Source organism: Acipenser ruthenus, chromosome 3, assembly GCF_902713425.1.
Source record: "Acipenser ruthenus chromosome 3, fAciRut3.2 maternal haplotype, whole genome shotgun sequence".
NCBI lineage: Eukaryota > Metazoa > Chordata > Actinopteri > Acipenseriformes > Acipenseridae > Acipenser > Acipenser ruthenus.
In genome coordinates this window covers 37,362,484-37,389,031 of record NC_081191.1, presented here as the reverse complement: position 1 = coordinate 37,389,031, position 26,548 = coordinate 37,362,484, and the positions used below count along the sequence as shown (strand labels likewise).

At 38.4% G+C, this 26,548-nt stretch overlaps 1 pseudogene; it reads right to left on the bottom strand.

The window, feature by feature from the left end:
- Positions 1 to 16,415: 16,415 nt before the first annotated feature.
- LOC117972376 (protein PTHB1-like) overlaps positions 16,416 to 26,548 on the bottom strand; it is a 52,815-nt pseudogene continuing 42,682 nt past the window's right edge.

The window sequence follows — 26,548 nt, the reverse complement described above, 5'->3', positions numbered from 1 at the left end:
CTGAAGTGGGCTTCTAGGACCACGATAGTGAAAACACGATAAAAAAGCACTTCATTCTGATGACTTACAGGGCCACCGTACTTTGCAGTACAGGCTTGAAACTCACATCATTGGATAGGGGAGGGACAGACGTTCACTTCCTGATAGATTTTTTTTGTGTGACATCACTAAAGGGCGGAGACAGTTTACAGCAGCCTGCAGAGACAAAAACAGAAAAAAAAAAAATGACACAATAACTTGTTTACAGATTTGACTTATAGTTACAGTATATTAAAACATTTATTCTGTCGCATGTGTTTTAATATATGTTTTTACAACATTTATAAACATCAAGAAATGAGTGGATATAAACAGATACTATTTTATTTACTAAATGTGTAAGGTACTTTTTTCCCCCTTATTACTGATAATAATGGAATGAATAACTATTATTTTATTTATAAATATTTATTTTGAGAATTATTATTATAACCTTTTTCATGTAAAATGCACTATGAATGCCAAGTATTCAAAAATAAATTTGTATTAAAAAAAAAAACTAAGAACTGTTCCATACATGACTGCTGCATGTTAACACATTTTATTAGACATGTTAATGCAAAGAGTGCAAACTCAGTAATTCTAGCAAAACAGTAAAACAATGTTGATCGTTTGTATCTGTTTTTTAAAGGTAAGAAATGACATGTCTCAAGGTGTGTTCACACTCGACAACATAAGTGACTAAACGTAACGTAGTAGCCCTTTATATCAGTTTAAACATGTTTTAATGGACAAGACATAAGATTAATTTTACAAGTCTCAAAATGCCTCTTATGTGTTGTCCATAAAAACCTCTTTAATGATCATATATTAATGAAACCTTTATAATATAATCTTCATTAACAGTAAAAAAAAAAAAAAAATCACGAACAAGAAACAAATGTAAATAATTGTTTTTACAATTGAGAGTAAGGCTTTAACATGATGAAACTATCACTATTATCTGATGTATTATTGAATTGTGGTTTGTCACACTTGAACAAAAGTTATTGTATTTCTTGCTCTTATTGTATTACTTGTATTGTAACACTTGAAATGTATTTGCTTACGATTGTAAGTCGCCCTGGATAAGGGCGTCTGCTAAGAAATAAATAATAATAATAACATATTGCTCATTCTTCACTAAAGTTACAACTTTGTTTAAGTGTTTCTATTAAATGTAATGTTAAACTGCAGTTCCAATGGAATTTTACTACAATGTGGTGTTAAACTGCAGTTACAGTGGGGCTCCCGAGTGGCGCAGTAAAGTAAAGGCCCTCCGCGTGGAGTGCAGGATGCGCCCTATAGCCTGGAGATCGTCGGTTCGGGTCCAGGCTATTCCATTGCCGGTTGTGGACTGGTGTTCCAGGGGGAGGCGCACAACTGGCGGAGCGCAGCCCGGGGCGGCCAGGGTGTCCTCAGCTCACCGCGCACCAGCGACCCCTGTAGACTGGCCGGGCGCCTGCGGGCCTGCCTACAAGCAGACTAGAGCTGCGTGGTCCTCCGACACTGTAGCTGCATGGCAGGCCTGCAGAGTGAAAAGAAGCGGACAGCTGACGGCACACGTTTCGAGGGTGCATGTGCTCGTCTTCGTCTCTCTCAAGTCAGCGCGGGGGTTGCAGTGGTAAGTCAGGCTTAAAAAAGAATTGGGCATTTCAGACTGGGGAGAAAAAACAATTGGCGATTCAAAATTAAAAAAAAAAAAAAAAAAAAAAAAAACTGCAGTTACAATTATTATTTCAGTCTAGTGTAAAACTGCAGTTGCAATGTAATTTTATTACAGTCTAGTGTTAATCTGTAGTTACAATGTGATTCTATTACAGGCTACTGTTAAACTGCAGTTGCAAACTACGTTTTTTTGGTGTTAAACTGCAGTTACAAAATGACTCTATTAAATGCAATCTTAAACTGCACTTGCAATGCGATTCTTCATCTCCGTTGAAAATGTCTGTTAAAAAGACACTCTCTGCTGAGGTACCAGTTATGCTAATGGAAATATGAATTCATGAAACGCAAGACAGTAATAAACCTCCTAAATCAAAATAAATATTTTTTTATTAAAGATCCTCATTGAACAGAAACAAAAGCTTCACACAGATTGTTTTAAATTAGCTGGGTGTATCAGAGCGTTAGCATTCAAGCAGGCTATACATCACATCGAAAAAATGTTATCCATGTAACATAATTAAATTGGAAATACCGACCCCATATTATCAGTAAGAGCTTCTCGAGCAATCCCAAGCGAAATAACGGCAATCCAGCATTTATATAACCCTTTAAGGACCGGGATCGTGTTAACACGATCATACTGAAGTGGGCTTCTAGGACCACGATAGTGAAAACACGATAAAAAAGCACTTCATTCTGATGACTTACAGGGCCACCGTACTTTGCAGTACAGGCTTGAAACTCACATCATTGGATAGGGGAGGGACAGACGTTCACTTCCTGATAGATTTTTTTTGTGTGACATCACTAAAGGGCGGAGACAGTTTACAGCAGCCTGCAGAGACAAAAACAGAAAAAAAAAAAATGACACAATAACTTGTTTACAGATTTGACTTATAGTTACAGTATATTAAAACATTTATTCTGTCGCATGTGTTTTAATATATGTTTTTACAACATTTATAAACATCAAGAAATGAGTGGATATAAACAGATACTATTTTATTTACTAAATGTGTAAGGTACTTTTTTCCCCCTTATTACTGATAATAATGGAATGAATAACTATTATTTTATTTATAAATATTTATTTTGAGAATTATTATTATAACCTTTTTCATGTAAAATGCACTATGAATGCCAAGTATTCAAAAATAAATTTGTATTAAAAAAAAAAACTAAGATTGCCTAAACATGTAGGTTTGAGTAGTAGTTTATTGTGAAACATAAGTAAGTACCATACACATTTTTAATATTAAGTTTAAAATACTTAGCCAGTATTGTATTTGAGAATACTTCATTCTTGTACCATGTAGGCCTGCCAGAGTGACCAACAATGCTGAGGCCATCCCGATGAGCGCAGGGCAGTCAGAACCTAGCCTAGCCAGAGTGAGCAACAGTGCAGAAGCCACCACGAGTGCAGGGCAGTCATGACACCTACCCCGCAGGGAACAGACGGCGATGATACAGGTGGGGCTGTGCCAAAAAAAAAAGAGAAAACAGGGCGATTGCCATAGGTTTTGGAATACTTATTGTGTATGACAAATCCAAAGATTGTTGTAAGTGCTACGCGTGAGGAAAACTAATAAACATGGTAAAAAAGTTCTCTCTACAATGTCATTTTGATAACCACCACGTAGAAATGAAGCAATGGTCAAAAGACAAACAACAACTGTATTTAATTGAAACGAAAAACGGTGCTGATAAAACATCTTCTAGAGGCCTCCCTTCAACTTGCAGCAATGATGGCAAAAGAAAATATTAAATTCACTCACTCCAAGGGTATTGTAGAGTGGGCTGCAGCTGTTGATCCACAGTGCAACGTATTTAGAGATATGCCATCAAGCAGACATACAACATCCAGAAGAACAAATGACATAGGAAAATCTCGAGTCTGAATTAAGTTCAAAATTAAAGAAAAGTATAGCATGGCATCTAATGGCTGATGAGAGCACAGACACAGGCACTCAAACTCAGCTTTTGTTATATGTCAACTATGTTGATTTTGATGATGAAGAAATTGTAAACCGTTTCTATACCATTCTGAACACTGAAGGCAGCCTAAAACACAATGCAGTTTTTAGTGCAATTAATGGTTATGTTGCTGAAAATGAAATTCCGAAAGATACCTGTGTAGGATTTACAAGTGATGGGGCACAGGTTATGACTAGTAAACAAAATGGTGTTTCTGCCTTGCTAAGAAGAGAATGGAATGAAGGGCTCTTTACATAGCACTGTCTAGTGCATCGTGGGATGCTGGCTACAAAGGATGCACTGAAAAAACACATCCCAGGCTCCATGGAAGCTACTATCACTAAGGTGCTCAACTACATAGTGAACAGCCCAGTGAGTAAAGTCAAATTCAGACATCTAATTGAACTAATAGAAGCTAACTCTGAGTACACTGCACTGGTTCAGTACCACAAAATCAGATGGTTGTCACTTGCCATGTGTGTTGAAAGAATTGCTACTCTTGTGCCAGAAATTGTCAGTTAATTTGAGCAAGAGAAACAGGATCCTGCCATGCATTATGAGAAAAAGAAAAAGGTATGTGAAATCTATGATGCAGTTTCAGATACTGAATTCCAGATGTACATTTATTTTTTTAATGGAGAACTCCCTGTACTGTACAAACTAAACACAGCATTGGAAGATCCGTGTTTAGATCTTTAAACTGCATATTGCCAGATTGAGAGCTAGAACAGATTTTTTTTGAGACCTGTTGTCCAAGACACACAACTTCATTGGAATCACTTCTAACTTGTGACAACCTTAACAGTATTCAACAAAACTGCTTTGACTACATGGTAACTGTGGAAATGCAGTACAGAAGAGGTTTCCAGAGATGCCTTTTGTATTGCAAAATTTAGCCTTTCTCAGACATCACAGCTGTTGTAGGCAGATACTTCCCTGGGCGCTTTAACCATCAGAAAGTGCAAGATGAGTTTTTCTTGTATCGCCATGACAGAATTGTGGATGACTTTGTAAAAACACACAAAGAAACGCCTGCAAAACGTTTCATGAAGTTATACCAAACAGAAGAATTCCAAAATTTTGGAAAGCTCTGCCTTTCCCTGCTATATCAAGACCAACTACAGTTTGTGTGGAATCTGGATTTTTCAGGATGAACCTTTTGAAGAACAAATTTTGTGCATCTTTAGGAGAGACCACTTTACAGAGACTGATGTCTATCAACACTGACAGGCGACATGCAGAGAAATTACAAAGAAATAATCAAACATGCAAAGCAGCAGTAACATTTGGTGAGTACATTTTATATATCTTAGTAGTATTTTTTTTTTTTTTCTGTAATTGACTTTTACATAGTTATCATACGGCCCCAAAGGAATTTGTATACTCTCATTTTGGCCCCTGTGAAAAATATTCTTGATCACCCCTGTATACAAGTATTTTAAATTAATAGTAATAAAGAATAAAATTAAATAGGTATATAAATAACTTTTTTTTTTAATTCTTCAATGCTTACTTTACATTCTTGGTGAAATTTGAGAAGAAGCTGACTGGAGAAGCTGGCTGGCTGATTGGAGAAGCTGGCTGACTGACTGGAGAAGCTGGCTGACTGGAGAAGCTGGCTGGCTGACTTTACTTAAAGGGGACATCTACTTGTTTTTGACAGCCGCTTGTCTTTCATGTAGTCGTGGTTGCGGCATCCAACAACCACACAACTCTTCGGCATTGTATTAAAAATAGGTGGTAACAATTCTTCAATTAATAAAGGAAACAGCGTCTGTCTTGGTTTGTTTTCAGCGGCTCTGAAGTTGCTGTGCGGTTACTATGTGCGTGCGCACCAAATTGCCCGGATGTCCGCGCAAACCTATACTGTATAAGTGCCTTCGTTTTTATTTTCACGCGAGTAACTAAACTAAGGCGGCAGCCCGAGGGACAAACGGAAAGGTGTTTGAATGCGTATTGTGTTTTTTTTTTTCATTATCAGTGACCGGGGCCCCCTTTGAGCAGGGTGCCTAACCCATGGGGCAGAAGGGGCATATGCCCCTCCACTTTGAATATGGGGGGGGTCAAACTATATATTTCCCCCCCCACACTTTTTTCATTCATTATTTATGTATTATACCTTGTTGTGTTTGGCATTGGTTTGTGTTAAAATATTTAAAATAAAATATAAAAATGGAAAAGTATTCAGAGGATGGGCCACATTTATAAACAATCACAATAATTTCTCCCTACACGCACAAACACATTGGTTTGACCCAAGGTCTGAACCATGGCTACGTTAGCTAACAGTAAGAAATGAATGTGAACTTGGCAGGCAGTCAGACAGACGACTGTACGAAATAGTAATACTTAAATACAGACATATATTTTATATTTATTATTCGCAAAAATATCTGAAGAAAGAGAGAGAGTAAGACCATTATTAAAAAAAAGGTAAGGAAGAGAGAGTATCAGACCGTTATTAAAAATTAAATAGCAGTGATCCCATTGGATGGATATCCTCATCTCAGTCAGGGAAGCCATACACTGTAAAGTACAGTTCTTTAAATATAGTTCCACCCGCTTGCCTATTATAGTGACTGCTAATCTGATTGGCTGGATATACGTGGGATATACGTTCACTACCGACTCCACACAATTTAAAAAAAATACACAAAGTACAGTATGGATGAGGTTAAATATGCATGTTTAAAAATGTTTTTTAATGTGATCCAGTGCCAAAAGATCACCTCATTCGAGAGCATTATAAACATGGACCTATTCAGACAGTTGAGCAGAAAAGCAATCCTGGTGAGCGTGGCTTCCAGAGTTCCTATAACTTATTTTAAGATAACTCAGAACTACTGTACATCGCAGGGAAAGACAAACTGGTCCCGTTATCAGTGTTGCTTTGCCAGCAGTGCCATTTACTGGATGCTTGATACCGTGGTCTTCTTTTTCATGTCTTGTCTTTAGGGATACATATTTTTTAGATAATTATTGACAAAAATAATAATAATTGTAATTAAAGACTAAATGCCATTCTAGATTCTTGTTACCCAGTGCCTATACGTTTGTCTGTAACTGTAATACAACTGAATGTATTGTTTATTATGTGCTTTCAAAATAGTTAATATTTTTTTAAAAATTGTACATTTTTGATTTCCATTACACGAGAGTAGATGTTAAAACTTCATGCTGATTTGAACTCGGCTCTCGCCAAGATAAGCACCAACTAAGACATAGCTTTACAGTAAACTAATGTGATCCATATGTGTCTCCATCCATTTACGTTTCCTTCCATATGATGATGTAGATATCCTTCTGTGTGGTGTTAATGGCTGAAGTGTAATGCTGGCTCCGGGAATCAACCACAGTGCGGCCTCCCCAGCGCATCAGCATGACAACCATCTGGATTGAGCTAAGTAGGGTACATCTGTGGGGTCTTCAAGTGGGCACCTTCCATCCTCAGTGTTTCGTCGACTAGCCCGCGACACCTCAAGAGGGCTCGACGGTGATTCCGGCGTCCCAGCATCACCCCCCTCCGTCCCCCACTCAACTCAGCCCAGCTTACTTACCTGTACATCAGCGGTTCTTTCTATCTATTGTGCTTGAGATCCCCAGCCAGAATCTTTCCGTCAACCACAGCCAGTTGCTGCTCCTCTCTACTGCTTCAGATAAGTTCTTCACTGTGCGACGCAACTCTTGGCCACTGAATCCGACGTCTCTGAGAAACCGGGTTGTAGAGTGTGCCACAAATCCTCGACAACCCACTTCCACTGGGTAAACCCAGACTCTCCATCCTCACTGTTCCGCTTCAGTGGCTAGTTGAGCATACCGCAGTTTCTTCCTCTCATACGCCTCATCTACAGCATCCTCCCATGGCACTGTTAACTCTACCAGGTGAACAAGGCGTGCTGATCCAGACCACAAGACAATATCTGGTCGAAGGTTAGTGGTGGCAATCTCAGGTGGAAAAATAAGCCGTTGACCAACATCTGCCAGCATTTTCCAATCTCTAGCAGCTTCCAGTTGTCCTGGGCGAGGATTGGTTTTAACACCTTTTCTTGGTGGTTGCTCTCCTGGGCGGAGGAATGTTGTCTTTTGTGTGTAATGTTTTGATGGAACAGGTGGCAACTTATTGGTCATGTTGCGCTTGTCTTCCAATGCTAAGGCCAAACATCGCAGCACCTGGTCATGGCGCCAAGTAAACCATCCTTGGCTAAGAGCCACCTTACATCCTGTCAAAATGTGCCTTAATGTTGCAGGTGTTGAACACAAAGGACATGAGGGATCCTCTCCTACCCAGAGGTTTAGGTTCTGTGGTGATGGGAGAACATCATATGTTGACCTGATGAGGAAACTGATCCTGCTCTGTTCCATTGACCATAGGTCTTGCCAGCCAATCTTGCGTTGTTCCACACTCCCATCTCATCCATTCTCCCTGCTTGGCCTGGGAAATGGCCTTTATACACATCATCCTCTCCTCCTGCTTTTGCACCTTGTTGACTACCAGCTTCCTCCTTTGAGCTGGGGCTGCCTTGTGCCATGTAGGAGGAGCTGAACTGAGACCAAGACCCCCTCTTCCATGCTGAACTTGCCCCATGATATCACCGATTCGAAGGGCAGCCTTTGCATCTTCCACAGCTTTCTTTGCTGCCCACTTTCTTCCAGTTTTCAACACAGGTGCTGCCTCCCTTACGCATTTGTCGCGTGACTCTACTAATGTCATTTCCAGTCTGACCTTGGCGCACTTAAACTCCTCGGTTAGAGCGGAGACTGGTAGCTGCAGTATTCCTTTACCATAAAGTCCCACTCTGCTGAGGCAGCGTGGAACTCCCAACCATTTCCTGATGTATGAACTGATTAAAGCTTCCAGCTTCTCTACTGTTGTCAAAGAAACCTCGTACACAGTCAGTGGCCACAGCAACCTCGGCAGTAGACCAAACTGAAAGCACCAGAGTTTTAGTTTGCCTGGTAGAGCGCAGCTGTCTATGCTCTTCAACCCTTCCACTGCTTGTTGTCTAACTTCTCCCACACAAACTGTGTCCTTTAGATCCCCATCGTACCATCTCCCAAGACTCTTCACTGGCTTCTCAGACACTGTTGGTGTTGCCTCACCATTAATGAAGAATGTTTTATCTACTACTTTGCCTTTAATTATAGAGATACTCCTTGATTTAGTGGGCTTGAATTGCATTCGTGCCCATTCAATGTTAATGGTTAATTTGCCCAATAACCGATTAGTGCAGGCTACTGTTGTAGTCATGGTTGTCATGTCATCCATGTATGCTCGAATTGGTGGTAGTCGCATTCCAGAAGCCAAGCGCTCTCCTCCCACTACCCATTTTGATGCCCTAATGATTACTTCCATTGCCATGGTAAAAGCCAGTGGAGTAATGGTGCATCCTGCCATTATTCCAACTTCTAGGCATTGCCATGTAGTGCTGAATTCTGAAGTTGAAAAACTAAATTGCAAATCTCCAAAGTAGGCTTTCACTAAATTTGTTATTGTCATCGGTACACTGAAAAAATCAAATGCTGCCCAAAGAAGTTCATGTGGCACTGAACCATATGCATTAGCCAAATCCAGGAATCTCACATGGAGCTCCTTCCTCTCCTTTTTAGCTGATTGAATTTGTTGCCAGATCACATTGATGTGTTCTAAGCATCCTGGGAAACCTGGAATGCCCGCTTTTTGTATTGAAGTGTCAATGAAGCAGTTCTTTAATAGGTAAGTTGACAATCTCTGAGCAATAATGCTGAAGAAAATCTTGCCTTCTACGTTTAATAGGGAAATAGGACGAAACTGACTGATGCTTGTAGAATCTTTTTCTTTAGGTATAAAGACTCCACCTGCTCGGCGCCATGCTCTTGGTACTTGGTAGAATTCGTAGAACTCCTGAAATAATAGGGTAGGATGGGGCAAGATGTAGTTTATTTCAATCACTACTGCCTTGTATACGCACAGGTGGCAGTAGTTTAAAATATATATTTAATTCCTTTGGAAATCTTGCATTACCAATGTTTCAATCTCCAACTTGTGAAACTTTATTCTTGTAACTTGTAAGGTATAAATAGTTGACAAATAGTGTTATTCGACATTGCCACGCTCTAATAAATGAAACTGTTAAGCTTTATTTAACAACGATTACAGTTTTCTATCTGGATGTTTTTAGGAAAAAAATTAAAGAATACACCTTGGTTAATGAATATGAATCTATATTCATGTAATGTATTTTAATATTGCATTTTGGTTACATTTTATGACCTTTTAAACCTAAGGAATTGACATACAGCTATGGCCAAAAGTTTTGTATCACCCTATCGAATTAACACACTTTGCTTCATAAAGTCGAATGACACATGCTGAAAAATGTTATGTTAACATATTGAATTACATACTGCTTTGTAGTTTTCCATATACACACATACACAGGTAGTGGACAAAAAAATGGAAACACCAATGTAACACCAATGCATGCTGGGATGTTATTTATTATTATTATTTGTTTATTTAGCAGAAGCCTTTATCCAAGGCGACTTACAGAGACTAGGGTGTGTGAACTATGCATCAGCTACAGAGTCATTTTCAATTACGTCTCACCCGAAAGACGGAGCACAAGGAGGTTAAGTGACTTACTCAGGGTCACACAATGAGTCAGTGGCTGAGGTGGGATTTGAACCGGGGACCTCCTGGTTACAAACCCTTTTCTTTAACCACTGGACCACACAGCCTCCTATTATGTTATTTGCTTAATTAAGGCTTGAGCCACACCTGTGTGGAAGCCCTTGCTTTCAATATACTTGGTGTCCCTCATTTACCCAGGTGGTTCCATTTTTTTTGTCGACTATATATATATATAATACATATATAAAATAATTTACTTTCGGGTGTTTCGGACAAAAGCCCTTCTTCAGCTGTGCAGACAGTAAAGTAAATGCAGTGCAAACTTGGAATTAGACACATTTTCTACGGTCTTGGACAAATTTAACAGTTGCTGTTTGTAAATTACTTCTTACAATACAAATTCACTTGACACGAATTTCCTGTTTGTGGAAATCCCCCCGCCACCCCCCCCCCCCTTCAGTAAAAAACATTTTGAATTAAAGTTATTGCCCTAGTACGAACCTCTCAGTGTAAAGGACATTGGGAGATGTATTAACTTGCATCCAGATTAGCGCCTGTATTTTAATGCTGTTTTGGGACTACTGTTCCTATGATGCATTTCGTGTTGCCATAGACAGTTTTTGAGTTACCACAGTGCTCACACATCAATGCCATTCTGATGAAGCAGCGCAAAAAACGTGAATTATCCTTGGAGACAAAAGTGGAGGTGTTGAAAGCAGTGGACAAAGCTCCACCATACAAGAAAATGAAAGATGTTGCTGCAGATTTCAGCATTCCCCCAGGATACAATAATACAGGCTTATAAACAGCAAACTGTGCATGCAAATTGTCAGTGTTTCCGATTTACTCAATACCCTGTGTTGAGGATGCCTTGCCTTTGTGGTTTAAAAATGCCTGTGATCAGAAGGGGACATACATATTTCAAGTTCAGTTCATTTGCAATGTATACTTTTCAAAAGTTCACTTACAACCATATTTTCAATAAAATGTGCAGTACTTTTAAATGTATAATACTTTTGATTGTTCTGTAATTGAAATTTGATTTTAGTGTTACTGTAACTTCAATAAAAACGCACAGTATGCATTTGACTCCTGATATTAAGAATTACTAATATATTACACATTTATTTATTTAGAATGCAGTTACCTGGAGACATGTCCTAGGAATCATAATTTTTACTTCTTCCAGTACTGTACATAAAATAAAAACTTGTTGATCCTGATTGAATATGGGATGAGAAACTAAAAAGAAACCACTACATTTTGATGTTTCTTGGTTTTATACAATATTTTTTGTTTGTTAACGCCTTTGTAACTGTCTTGCAAACCATTAGTACTGAAAACTGATCAAAGTTAATGTCGTTCCACGCACTTACTGGTAAAAGCAGTGGTGTGTGGATTGTGACAGTGAAAGAATGAAACTTGGTTATAAATCTCCCTCCCGACCTGTGAGGGCACTGTGCAAAGGGAACAGTGTGCCTCGGACTGGATGGTCTGGCAATTCATTCCAGGGAAAGGTGGAAGTCGGCCATCTAGCAAGGGGGCGGAGCCACAGTACACCAAGTCACTGCCCCAGACAGGAGGCGATGTTGCAATCGCAGATTGGAGGAAAAGTGATTTCACTTGCTAACCAATCTAATTGTACTAGGTTGTCATTATTAGCCGGCTAACACTTTCCGGGAGCTGTCGCTAAAGGCCAGCACTAACCCGGACAGCACTGCACTATTGCACACGAATAAATTGTATTTCACCACTTGAACCAAAACACTCACTCTGGACTTGTGATCGTGTTTGTGTTCTGTGTGTGTTTATACCATGTATACTATTTCGGGACTGTACCTGTGGTTTAAACTGTGCAATACACATTGCTGTTGTTTGTCATCTGTTTACACATTGCAACACCTCTACACCTGCGCACTGCAAACCACTTTGCCAAAGGGATTTATAGTTTTCAGAGCCTTGCTAGCAGTAGAAATTATGACACAATGGACTACAATCTCAGGTACACACAGATAAAAACGTATCTGGAAAACCCTGGTTTTTGTTTTTCAGATGAGTTTATATTCGTAGCTGACAACATATACTTATTCACACCTGTGCCGATCGACACTGCATATCTAATCGCCTGAGGAATGAACCAACACCAAGCCCCAATATACTGGAGTCCACACAAGCCATACTACACTGTATGAAGACTTCGATTTAAAACATTTGTCAAAGATTTTTAATAGCGTCTTTTTATTGCTTCTACATTTATAAAGACAGCTAAAAGAGATCCAAAAACTGTAACAATTTAAATTAAACATAACTGATGTGCAAGTATGTACTAATGGTTAGCTTCTGCCTGGAAAAAAAAAACTATCCGTTATTTCAGAAGACATTTAATTAGAATCTTTAAAGAATTCCAAAAAAAGTAATAGCTTTTATTTGAGAACAATACTGATATGTAATATGCTAAAGTGTAGTCAGATTACAATGGTAAAGTATGTGAACTTTCACTCATCATTAATCAGAGTCAACTACAAACTGAGATGCTCTGTAAGAAGTGCTCAAAGCGATGCAGCCTGCAGCACTTTCCCTGTGCTGCATCAACTAAATTGACATGATGACACACATTTTCAATAGAGAGTATAGTAGGCATGAAAACAAGCTTTTAACCTTTAGACTCACCTACATTTATAAACAGTGGGTGATACAATTTTACACTGGAATCCGGGCTAAAGATTGACACCATTAGTCACAGCAAAACAAAGAATGAAAGGCAACTCCTTCCAGGGCTTTCCACTAAAGCAATACTTCCTTTAACTGTTATGCAGTTTAAACCATTCGCTTTACATACAGATACTACCATACTTTTGTGAGGTATTCGTACGAGACAAAACAATAACCAGCCAGCTACTTCCCATAATATCTGGCATCTGCCAGGGTCGTGCTTTGACACCCAAGAAATGATAACTGACTACTAGCCATGGAGCAATTCATCAATTAACTGATCAGTTAAACATAGACCAGTTAATCACATTACTTGCTCATTTATTGTATTTAAAGACTTTCTTTTGCTTCTTGTTTTTTAATAATACAGTTCTCAATCTATGTTATTGCTGTGTTTACTAATTATGCACATGCATGTTTTTAGTTGTATTTGATGGCTACAGTTATTTTTTGCTTGTCACTTTTGAATTTATTTGTCAGTTATTACCAGTGTGATATTCTGTTAGGAAATGGGGTGCAGACTGCACCTTTACAGACTACAAAACATCTTTTTAAATCTAGCATTGAACCAGATATCATTTTTTTTTTGAGAAAATAAATGTTTGCTATCACATGCTTCTTTCAAAACTGCACAAATGACATATACACAGAGAAAGTATACAATATGTACGATTTAAGGCTATTATCCCTTGTGTTTTAGGTTCAGACATGTGTACAGTTAAAAATAAATTCTAATAATATATTTTCATTTTCTGGACCACCTTAGTTGATTTTCAGGCAAGTGGTCCTCCTTGTCCCCAGCTAACATAACTGGAAAATTTAGCACTGCTAAGAAAGCCAGTGTTTTACTGCCCTTAAATGAGGTAATCTGAATCTGTTCAGCTCCTATAGCATTCCAATGTGGCTGAATCCTCAAAAGATACTACTAAAAACAAAGTATTTAATTAAGCCTTAACTGGAGTTTTTTCTGGTATAATTCCAAGATCAGAGCCTTTAAAAACAGCTAAGTTGTTGATCTCAGATATGATAAGCAGCTCCCAAAACTTTACCGAATGAATATTTATCTCCTGAATACTTTATATCAAAGCTGCTCTTTGAGTCTGTGACGCAGTCGTGACCCACCCACAAGAGATCAAAAGCACTGCATTCACAATGGACGCAGCAACCTTGAAGGTTAATGGTTACATTTCTATTTCAGGGAACCAGGGTTATGATAATAATCTAACTTTCCCTTTCAAGTACGAAATGTAACCATAACTGAATGAGTAAGTATACTGTGGGACATATTCCCTGAATATGATATTAATGCCTAAACGTGTACTAATGATATAACTGGACTAATTAATGAAACTGCGGTGTCTTAGGAAAAAAAAGCAAACTGCTGTGTCTTAAGGAAAAGGGCCCCTTGGTTCCTGGCAGGAATACTGAACTGAAGATGACCAGGGCTAGGAGGGGGGCATCTGGACTGGGTGAGGCTGAAAGGACAGTGAAGAGACCACAAAACTGCAAACACAAGCGGTTTGGTGCAAGGAAGACATAAAATATAGGTGTCAACAAGTCCCAACCACAACAACAAGCTGCTGGACAAAAGGAAGCAGACAAGGACAAATCTCAAAGATTTGTGAGTTAAAAAGGCATGATACACAAATTATCTCATGAAATTGGCTACTTGGCAGAGTAAAAAGACTATAAATATCCAAGCAAAACTAAACATTTTGCGCTCCACATCGAATGCTAAACAAGGTGCTGTCACTCTGCTAAGCAAAGCTGCAACTCCGGGACTCTTGAAAACGGACCAAGAAGAGGAAGTAAGCTGCAAGCGAGTCAACGACCACAAGCAACGAGACTGAGGCCCGACTGGAGGACTGCCATAAAACTTACAGCGACTGTTATCAGACAAACCAGTCTGGGTCTGTTGTACACCTAAAACCACAGTATCCAAAATAAATTGTGCCCTGCTCCCTGTGTAACTAAAAGATTCAGCAAAGAAGACAGAGCGGACGGGAGTTGTTGTGGATCCTATCCCGAGGACTGAAGACTTTGTTGCAGCTGTTTGTTGATTCTATCGAGAATTGAAAGCTTTGTTGCCGAGTTTGATCCAATGTAGAATTGAAGAATTTGTTGCAGAGAGGAGAGTTTTGGTACTGGTCACTTCAACAGATTGAGTTTCCAAACCAGCGGACCAAAAGTCTAAGCTTCAAGGAACCGTTGAGTATAATTCCAGTTGCATTTTCCTTTCATGGAACTAAATTAATTAATTGTAACACATTCACATAGAATTGAACTGTTAATTATTTAGTTTGCACACTTTGCATGTGAAATAACTTTTAGTGAAACTTGATGAAGTAACTATAAGTAATCTACGTCATATTGTTGTATGAAGAACTTCTTTAAAAGTAAACTTACCATATACTTAATCTAGATACCATTAATAAGCTTAATGTGATATGTTCTAAGATAGTCTGCATCGTTTCAGTCTGAGGCTGTGCTTGTATGTGGGCATTTGTGTGTGAGCAAGCTGCTACGTCAAAGCTTGCTCGAGTGCTGCCTGTGTGAGGAGACAGGCGGTGTCATATTTCAATTGTCTGCTAGCCAACATGAGTGTAGTGAGAGTTTAGAATTGAGTTTTGTGCTTAGAGACTAAGAGATTTACTTTCTGACTTTTCTGATTTCTGTTTATTATTTGTGTACTTAATAAAATACTACTGTTGATTTAACATTCCTTGTGTCTGCACGTGAATGTGTGTTCATAGTAAATCCTCAATCTTTGTAACATGTCAATTAAATATTATTAATAAGAGAACTAATCAACCCAGATAAACATTAAATTATCAATTATTGAATTGTTCCTACAATACCCAAGCCTTTGCAAAGGCATGATTGCAGAATGACCGGGATGCTACAAGGCTAAGCCAAGAGGTTGCCTTGTGCGTAATCATTTGGCATCCCAGTAACAAGTAGCTAGGGTGAAAAATTGATGGAGAATCTCACCTCTATGCCTGTGTTTTAACTGGGAAGCTGCCCTTAACACTCTAGTTCCAAAACCAGGGTTTTGAGGAGCTATGACATTTAGCCTATAGAATCTAGTGAAGGTATGGGGTGTAGCCCACACCGCCCCATTGCAAATGTATATTTTCTTGACAGATGCACCCTGGAATAAAGCCCATGAAGTTGCAAGACACCTGGTGAAATGGGCAGTGAGCTTTTCTGGAGGGAGCAAGTTGGCCAGCTCATAGTCCACTTGGACAGCCACTGCTTAGACAGGGCTTGACCACGGGACTTTGCCCCAAAGCAGACAAAAAAGTGTACAGTGCCTACAACTTTTCGTCCTGTCAACATAGTAAGCCAGGGCCCAAACTAGGCAGAGTGTATGGAGCTGTCGCTCTCTGTCAGACTGAAAAGAAGGTGGATGGAAAGCCTCCAATTCCACAGACTAGCTGACACGGAAAGCCAAGATAGTCTTCGGCAAGAAGGCAGAATTGGTGCGGAGCGTGACCTTTGTCCTGGCCTCTGTAAGAAATAAGCAGGGTTTCGAGATAGACAATGCCTGCATCTCACTCACTCGCTTTGCGGATGTGATAGCAAGCAAAAAAGCTGCTTTAAAAGATAGCAATTTCAGCTCAGCTGAATGCATAGCCTCAAATGGAGGCTTCATGGGTGCATTAAGCACCACGTTTACCCTCCAGCGAGGAACAATGTCCTTCAAAGGCAGCCAATTCAAAAATTGCCGAAAGAGGTTTTATCGTAGAGTGATCAACACCAGTTTTAACCTACAAGATTCCTAACTGGACAGGCGGGTACACAGGACAGAATATAAAGAACCTGAATATAAACTATATCTGGAGGCAAAATTCCTCCAGTGGCATAGCCACTAGGGAGCCTTGTGCGCTACAATGTTACAATTTTACCATTGAAACAAGCGTGTGCTTACCTATTCACATATGAAAAATATCTATACTGTCTATCAAAAATTCAAGAAATGTTTAAAGTGTTTGCTCCTTATTTGGGGGGGGGGGGGGGTGGACATATATAAATAATAAACTGAGGTAGGAAGACAGCAGCAGATATATGAAACAGTGAATTTTCCAAAATTACTGCATTCCTTTGAATTTAAAACGCAGCCCAAATTTCTCACCCTCAATTTCAGGAAAAAATAAATCATAAAATACATATGCATTATATGCAAAGATACAACCTCAAATTACGCATATGGAGGAAATCTGCAGCTGTCTCCTATCACACAGAGCATTACAGCTATGTGCTGCTTCTCATTACTCACAGCTGGTTTTCTCCCAATTTGTGAACTGCAGTATTGCTTGGCATGTCGAAAAATACAGGGGTCTGATCAGCATTCCTGATCTGTCCAAGCTGGTTTGTTAAAACTGAGCCAAATAACGAAACGCTGAAAATGTTAAAAGCTTCTCTTCGAATTCCTCAGGAAGCTAATGACGCTTCTTTGAAAATGCCTGACTGAATGATTCGAGATCGGGCAGTCACGTTTTTGTTCGTCTTTTCTCGGCAGTCAGTCATGTTGCTGTTTGTGTACTCTGGTAGTCAAGTCTTTTGTTGGCTATTTTAATTCACACATCACTATACTATACTCAAATTTAAGACGCAGGCTATTTTTGAGAAGAAAAAAAAATGTTTTAAAAAGCGCATCCTAAATCTAAATTTGAAGGAATACGGTATGTAGTTTCCACTGAAATTATCCATTGTAATTAAATGTTAAAAACAGTTGATTAAAAGTGCTGCCAAATGCAGATTAGTTTAGAGCTCTGCTTGCACAAAATGGCAGATCTAGGGGTCAGGTGAAAGCTAAACCACTGCTAAAGCTTTGTATTTATATACAAGCAGGTAGCTGCTGATTGTTAGAGAGTCTTTATTTCGGATATTTAATTTAGAAAGTCCAAAGTCTGATTAGAATTGTAACCACTAAGGAGTATTTGGTGGATTATGAAAGGTTGATGGGGTTAGATGAAAACTAAGAATATTTCTTCATTTTTTAGGGGATTATACTGTATTTTATTTACATTGCTGTAAAAATAAAATGTCTCCATTGATTGCTTTTAATTAGAGAAATTTATTTAGGGGGACAAAATACAAATACTTTTTTTGGAACAATTGAATGTTTGTCCCAGTTTAATCAAGAGCCAAAAAAAAATCTGAAAAGTTATACAGTAGCTAGTAGAAAATAAAAGTACATTTAAAAAAAACGGAGGATGTATGTAATTTTATGTGAGTAGGATGATGCATGAAAACTCATGCAGACCACCTTAACTGCAAAGTTCATTTAAAACGTTTCCATAGATCGACATAATGACAAAGCAATCACTGCCAAAACATAAAAAGACTTTAAAAAAGAAAGAAAAATAACCTTGCTTTTTTCTTCACAGACTTTTTTTTCATGTTATGAAAATGCATGACCTCTCCCAGTAATTTAGTTGCTGCCTGTGGCATCAGCAGTCCCTAATGTTACTTTATCCAGAATCCAGGTTGTAACAAAGAAAACAGTAATACATCATTGTCAGAAGAATAAGTAATCTTTGTTTCTCCAGCTACAGGATTTAACCTGTTGAAAGGGTTCTCCTGGTGACAACTGCAATTACAGGTCTAGGACCCGAAAGCGCCAGCCTTTTATCCAGTAGGTACGGTAGTGCTTTGGGATTCCAGTATAGGGTGACATTCCAACCTTGGCTTGTTCAGCACAGATAGGCTCTCTCTATGCCATGCAACTGCTTATTTAAAACATTTTAATGCATTGTCTCCTTCATCCCAATTGAGCCACTTTTGGGTATTTTTTTTTTTCCTAAACAGAAAGCAATTACAGACAAGGGCATAAATACTATTACGAAAGAGAAGCACAGAGCTAGTAAAACACCAAGCTCTTCCTTTCTATAAAACAAAGCTAGATGCCATTACAGTAAATCATTACAGAGCTGTTCTTTCTCTAAAAATGCAGAGGGATCTTTAATGACATGTGTCTGTGTTCTCAATACAATTCTCTGTGTTACCTAATAATATAAAATGTAGACTGCTTCACTTTCTTTATCTAAAATCATCTAATACTGTGATATACCAGGGGTTTATCTCTTGGAAAGGAGAAATGGTTTGTTTGAAATAATGCAATTGTGTGTAATTAAGCAAGTGGTACATATCCAGTCACACTTACCCACTGAATCTAAAACAAACTGGTCCTGAGTTACGGCAAGAGGAGGCTGCACACTCACTGTCACTTTGGGATTCTGCACCACAAACCTGGTTTTTATTTTCACCTGCAGCACGAAAAAAAGATTTAGATTTTACTTAAACTAGAATAGAACAATGTAGAACTATTAGATTTACAAATTAACCTACACTTTTTCACAAATGCTGTTTGTACATATTGTTAATAAAAATAAAGTAAAAATTGTATTTAAAGTGCACCCCTACATAAGATGATTAGTGCATATATTGGTGCAGTCTGAATATCAAAGCCAGTTATATATGACAAAACTATTGGTCTTTTATTACAGGTATTACTTTTAAACTCAGTAGACAATTTGAGTATTTGTTAAGTCAATACAGTGTTATGTCAATGCTGCCAATGCTTTGCCAGGTTAACCTTATAGTCCTAATCTCAACAGAGGCCATTGGTAGACATTATGAAATTTCATTGGTGAACGTGACAATGCCATATAGTGAGATGTATGTGTGCATGTCTGAACTGAACTGCACAAGCTACCTGAACTGCATTGCAACTGCACCAGACTCTTAGGCTGCTACATGGCAAAGTATAAAAACGAAAGATGTAGGGGTCAAGGGGGATGGAAGGCCACTGTAAGGCCAGTGCTCTATAGAAGCCACCTGCTGCAAGCCAATTCTCAAAACACACAATACCTTTACTGTGATAGACAGGACTTCCTCGCCCTCTACTTCAGTGCTGACAGCTTGCTGTGAAAGAGAGAAAGAAAAAGGAGGTTGATACTATATATACATGAATGAAAAGAGCACAATCATTGCAATACCAGCCTACTGCTATTACATACAGTATCCAAATGGAATTAACTGTAAAGAACCCATCATTCCATCTCGACAGACAAAAATCTACTCCCCCAGGTCAAAGGCAAGGTTTAACCACTTCAGCTCCAGGGCGTACGCATGTACGTCAAATGAAAGAGCACTTGCAGTACCGTGCCGTACCTGCATACGTCAAGGTTTGCCGTTTATTCTATGTTTTTTTTTCAATCTGATCTCTTTGTATACATGCCCTGAGGCAGTGTTAGTAATGTGATATGTGTTTTGAAGTTGGGAAGGAGGGATCGAAATCATCATGTGACTATTATCCAATTGCATTCCGTGAAATAATCTTTATCTATCTGGGAAGACATTGAGAAGAGTTGGAGATACCACAGCAAACAATCAACGATCTAAACTATATACATAGTATTTCATTGTATTACTTTTACAATTTTGCTTGTTTACTTTTATTTTATATTGGTATTTGATTGCAAAAACAATATGGCAGTGTAGACTGATTCTGAGAACAGGAAAGATGAAGAGTTTGAGCCACGTTCGGAGAATTACGAAAGCAGCGACAGTGATGCTGAGTTATCATTAGCGATGATGAAGAAGATGTGGAACCAAGAGCATCAGGGGACTGGGTGTTTGTTACTGATCCATATACAGATGCCAGTCCTCCATCATTTGAATTTACACCCATATATGATGATTAAGGATACGATTTTGGCACAGTGATTTTTTGTACAAGGGTGAGTTGCGTAAAAAAAACGAGAATACACGGAAAGGTCACGGAAAGGCCACCAAATAATGTAGGTTTAACTACATCAACATACACAAGAGCTTTTAAATAGCACACCAAAACCAATAAGACTATTGCTTTTGACTGCTGGCAAGTTTAAATGTTACTTTAGAGTACAAAACTTAGTTAAAAGCCCTTTCACACCAACGTAACATTTATTTTAATTTTAATTTTTTTAAATACTGTATGATGCAGGCTTTCACACCGGCCACGTAGCGAAACAGACGGGGTCTGAAATAAACGGTAGTCCTATTTCTCTGTGTGCGTCCGGCATAAATGTACATTTTATATATATATATATATATATATATATATATATATATATATATATATATATATATATATATATATATATATACAGTACTGTGCAAAAGTTTTAGGCAGGTGTGAAAAAATGCTGTAAAGTAAGAATGCTTTCAAAAATAGACATGTTAACAGATTATATTTATCAATTAACTAAATGCAAAGTGAGTGAACAGAAGAAAAATCTAAATCAAATCCATATTTGGTGTGACCACCCTTTGCCTTCAAAACAGCATCAATTCTTCTAGGTACACTTGCACAAAGTCAGGGATTTTGTAGGCATATAGTCAGGTGTATGATTAAACAATTAGACCAAACAGGTGCTAATGATCATCAATTCAATATGTAGGTTGAAACACAATCATTAACTGAAACAGAAACAGCTGTGTAGGAGGAATAAAACTGGGTGAGGAACAGCCAAACTCAGCTAACAAGGTGAGGTTGCTGAAGACAGTTTACTGTCAAAAGTCATACACCATGGCAAGACTGAGCACAGCAACAAGACACAAGGTAGTTATACTGCATCAGTAAGGTCTCTCCCAGGCAGAAATTTCAAGGCAGACAGGGGTTTCCAGATGTGCTGTCCAAGCTCTTTTGAAGAAGCACAAAGAAACAGGCAACGTTGAGGACCGTAGACGCAGTGGTCGGCCAAGGAAACTTACTGCAGCAGATGAAAGACACATCATGCTTACTTCCCTTCGCAATCGGAAGATGTCCAGCAGTGCCATCAGCTCAGAATTGGCAGAAAACAGTGGGACCCTGGTACACCCATCTACTATCCGGAGAAGTCTGGTCAGAAGTGGCCTTCATGGAAGACTTGCGGCCAAAAAGCCATACCTCCGACGTGGAAACAAGGCCAAGCGACTCAACTATGCACGAAAACACAGGAACTGGGGTGCAGAAAAATGGCAGCAGGTCCTCTGGACTGATGAGTCAAAATTTGAAATATTTGGCTGTAGCAGAAGGCAGTTTGTCCCCCGAAGGGCTGGAGAGCGGTACACGAATGAGTGTCTGCAGGCAACAGTGAAGCATGGTGGAGGTTCCTTGCAAGTTTGGGGCTGCATTTCTGCAAATGGAGTTGGGGATTTGGTCAGAATTAATGGTCTCCTCAATGCTGAGAAGTACAGGCAGATACTTATCCATCATGCAATACCATCAGGGAGGCATCTGATTGGCCCCAAATTTATTCTGCAGCATGACAACGACCCCAAACATACAGCGAAAGTCATTAAGAACTATCTTCAGTGTAAAGAAGAACAAGGAGTCCTGGAAGTGATGGTATGGCCCCCACAGAGCCCTGATCTCAACATCATCGAGTCTGTCTGGGATTACATGAAGAGAGAGAAGCAACTGAGGCTGCCTGAATCCACAGAAGAACTGTCGTTAGTTCTCCAAGATGTTTGGGCCAACCTACCTGCTGAGTTCCTTCAAAAACTGTGTGCAAGTGTACCTAGAAGAATTGATGCTGTTTTGAAGGCAAAGGGTGGTCACACCAAATATTGATTTGATGTAGATTTTTCTTCTGTTCACTCACTTTGCATTTTGTTAATTGATAAATATAAACTATTAACATGTCTATTTTTGAAAGCATTCTTACTTTATAGCATTTTTTCACACCTGCCTAAAATTTTTGCACAGTACTGTATATATACAAAATCAGCATGTCAAATAATTGTTTTTATTCCTGTGTTCAAAATTAAACAATATATAAATATTCTTCAATTATAAGAACGAGACGTTTAAATTGGTTGTTTCTGCGTAGCCTACAGAGCACTCCCCTTAATAAAAACAAACAAAAAAAAAATTGAAAAAGCGTGTCCAAGAAGCGGGGCATCACAAATATCAGAAAAAAAAGACTACAAAACAGATGAACCTTTCGTTTTATCTACAGTTTGCAGGAAATAAAAAAAGATGTTCAACGGCAGTGAAGTACAACAAAATGTGAAAAATGTTCAAGGGGGTATATATATATTTTAGTTATAGTTTATAAACTGTGACAGAAACCCGAGATGGAATTATTATCCTTTAACTCACTGAAGCCCATCTATTATTTTTTATAATACATGGATATTAGTATCTGTAATTAAAAAAAGACAATAAACGGGTGTTAAGTTTCAAATTGCAGGTGAATTTAATGAATAATAATAATGTAAATTAAGTTAATATTAAAGAACCTTAAATATAATTTTATTTTTGATAATTCAGGAACGGTGAATTAAACTGGGTAGATAATCAACTGCAAAAAACAACTTATTTTTAAGGAAAAGGTATTTCAATTGGGTATGTTTTTTTTTTTTTTTAGTCCCTGTCAGAGTTAAGAACATAAGAACATAAGAAAGTTTACAAACTAAAGGAGGCCATTCAGCCCATCTTGCTCGTTTGGTTGTCAGTAGCTTATTGATCCCAGAATCTCATCAAGCAGCTTCTTGAAGGATCCCAGGGTGTCGGCTTTAACAACATTACTGGGGAGTTGGTTCCAGACCCTCACAATGCCCCTTTATCTAATCTCCATTTGTGACCCCTGGTCTTTGTTTCTTTTCTCAGGTCAAAAAAGTCCCCTGGGTTGACATTGTCTATACCTTTTAGGATTTTGAATGCTTGAATCAGATCACCACGTAGTCTTCCTTATTCAAGAATGAATAGATTCAATTATTTTAGCCTGTCTGCATACATGCCTTTTAAACCCGGGATAATTCTGGTTGCTCTTCTTTGCACTCTTTCTAGAGCAGCAATATCCTTTTTGTAACGAGGTTCTAGATGAGGTCTTACTAATGCATTGTAAAGTTTTAACGTTACTTCCCTTGATTTAAATTCAACACTTCTCACAATATATCCCAGCATCTTGTTGGCCTTTTTTATAGCTTCCCCACATTGTCTAGATGAAGACATTTCTGAGTCAACATAAACTCCTAGGTCTTTTTCATAGATTCCTTCTTCAATTTCAGTATCTCCCATATTTTATTCATAATTCACATTTTTATTGCCTGTGTGCTGTACTTTACACTTTTCTCTATTAAATGTCATTTGCCATGTGTCTGCCCAGTTTTGAATGCTGTCTAGATCATTTTGAATGACCTTTGCTGCTGCAACAGTGTTTGCCACTCCTCCTATTTTTGTTTCGTCTGCAAATTTAACAAGTTTGCATACTATACCAGAATCTAAATCATTAATGTAGATTAGGAATAGCAGAGGACCTAATACTGATCCCTGTGGTACTCCACTGGTTACCTCGCTCCATTTTGAGGTTTCTCCTCTAATCAGTACTTTCTGTTTTCTACATGTTAACCACTCCCTAATCCATGTGCATGCATTTCCTTGGATCCCTACTGCGTTCAGTTTGAGAATTAATCTTTTATGCAGGACTTTGTCAAAAGCTTTCTGGAAATCTAAATAAACCATGTCGTATGCTTTGCAATTATCCATTGTCGATGTAGTATCCTCAAAAAAATCAAGCAGGTTAGTTAGACATGATCTCCCTTTCCTAAAACCATGCTGACTGTCTCCCAGGATATTGAAGATTATTTGTCTCACTCACTTGTTTGGTGCTGCCGTTGGTGGAGGATGATTGTAAATCTTCAGACAGATTTGTTAAAAGTGCCTAAAAACCACGAATTGTGGGTGTTGTCGAGTGATGTATACACACTGTTATAGCAGTTGACATGGGTTGAAACGTCATAAAAGAAAATAGTGGGTTATGGCAAAGATGCAGCTCTCCTTTCTTGTAAAGGTAAACGGTTCTGTATTTTGACATTTCTGTTGTGGGGGGGACGGGGCTAGCGGTAAATTGTGTAAGTTTCAAACTAAAATATTCTTATTCTTATTCTTATTCTTATTATTATTATTATTCTTATTATTATTATTATTATTATTATTATTATTATTATTAAGGGATATATTTCCATTTGGTAATAAAAATACTATTAACTAAAAAGGCTCAAAACTATAGATTCTGCGCGTCCCTTCTTAGTAGCTGCCAGTCTGTTTTTCATTCAACAGATTCCTTCAGTTTTCTTGACAGTTTTTGTAGAATTCAGTATTCGGCCAAATCTTTTGAGATGGATTCGGTGTTCGGCCGAATCCAAAAAACTTGGATTCGGTGCACCCCTAGTGAAGATTACTGTACAGTAAACAGTTTTCATGAAGTGAACTGTTAGCTAGTTGGTGATAAACATAGGAAATCAAATAATTTAACTGTAACAGCAGTAAAATTCTGCATTCTCAAATTTGAAATTCTCAAATTCTTCTTCCTTAGGCATACTTTTAATCCAAAATGACCTGCCAGACTGATTACTGTTTATAAAAGGCTATTTATGAGCTCGCGTACAGATATCGCATCCATGTTCGGGCCAATGTTAATAGCTACTGTCAAATCATCTTTCTCTGACAAAGGCAAGATATCTGCAAGAAAAGGCAGGGTTGTTATTTTATCTGTATCAGAGTACATCTAGCCATTTCTGCACATTTTCTGTAAGTGTATGCACCATCAGAGATTTCACCAAATTGGAAGTAATTATTGTACTGTAACCCCGTAATCCTTTGTCACTCGACAGGGATCCCACATTTTGAAGCAGAAGGGGGAGGGCACCTATTCAGATATACAAGCAAGTCATGCCAAGTTCAAGTGTTACTGAACAGGTTGTAAGATTTAAAACACAACACTTCACCTAGTCTCCTACTTTGTTGTACTTATTCTGTTAATATATTGTTCTAAATAATTGCAATTGTTTTGATATTTTTATTAACATATCACTGGTCACATAAGTCAGTTGACTATATATTTTCATTTCACATCGGTTCTACTTCTGGTCTTCCTGTCAAAAATGTCTTATGAATTCATAACATCAGCTGCTAAAATCCAACCTGTGCAATCAGAAACATTTCTCAACTCCTCTCCCAAAGTTCAGCATTTTGATTGGCTCATCTGTTGTATCTGCTTGCTCTGGTGCAGGTTCAGGGGGGTGGGAACAAGTTTATGAATATGCATGACAAGCCCCATATAATGGCAGTAAATAAATACATCTGCTCTGTTCAATAATAAACTAATGTTGCTGAAGAGAATGATTATGGCGGACAAACGATTAGGGCGGATATGTGACAGGCGGATACGCGATGGATTACTGTATCTTAATCTTCACCAAAACAAACAACACGACTTCCATGCATCAGATATCTAGACATCCTAACTAAAACTCAGTAGAGGGGGGGAGACCCTAATAGAGAGCTGACAGCTGGAAAAAGCAATGCAAGACTGAAATGCAATTAATTATGTCCTGTTTACATTAGGGAGCGAAAGTTCTCACATACAACATCCCAGGGCAGTTTGCATTGCAGAGATCAGGGTTATCAACCATAGGTCTCTACTAACAATTACCTTAAAGATGTTTTAGCAAGCAGCACAATTCCATGAATCTTACCTGTCGTGCACTTCCATTTGCTTGAGAGGTCTCAAATGTGAAACATGCATT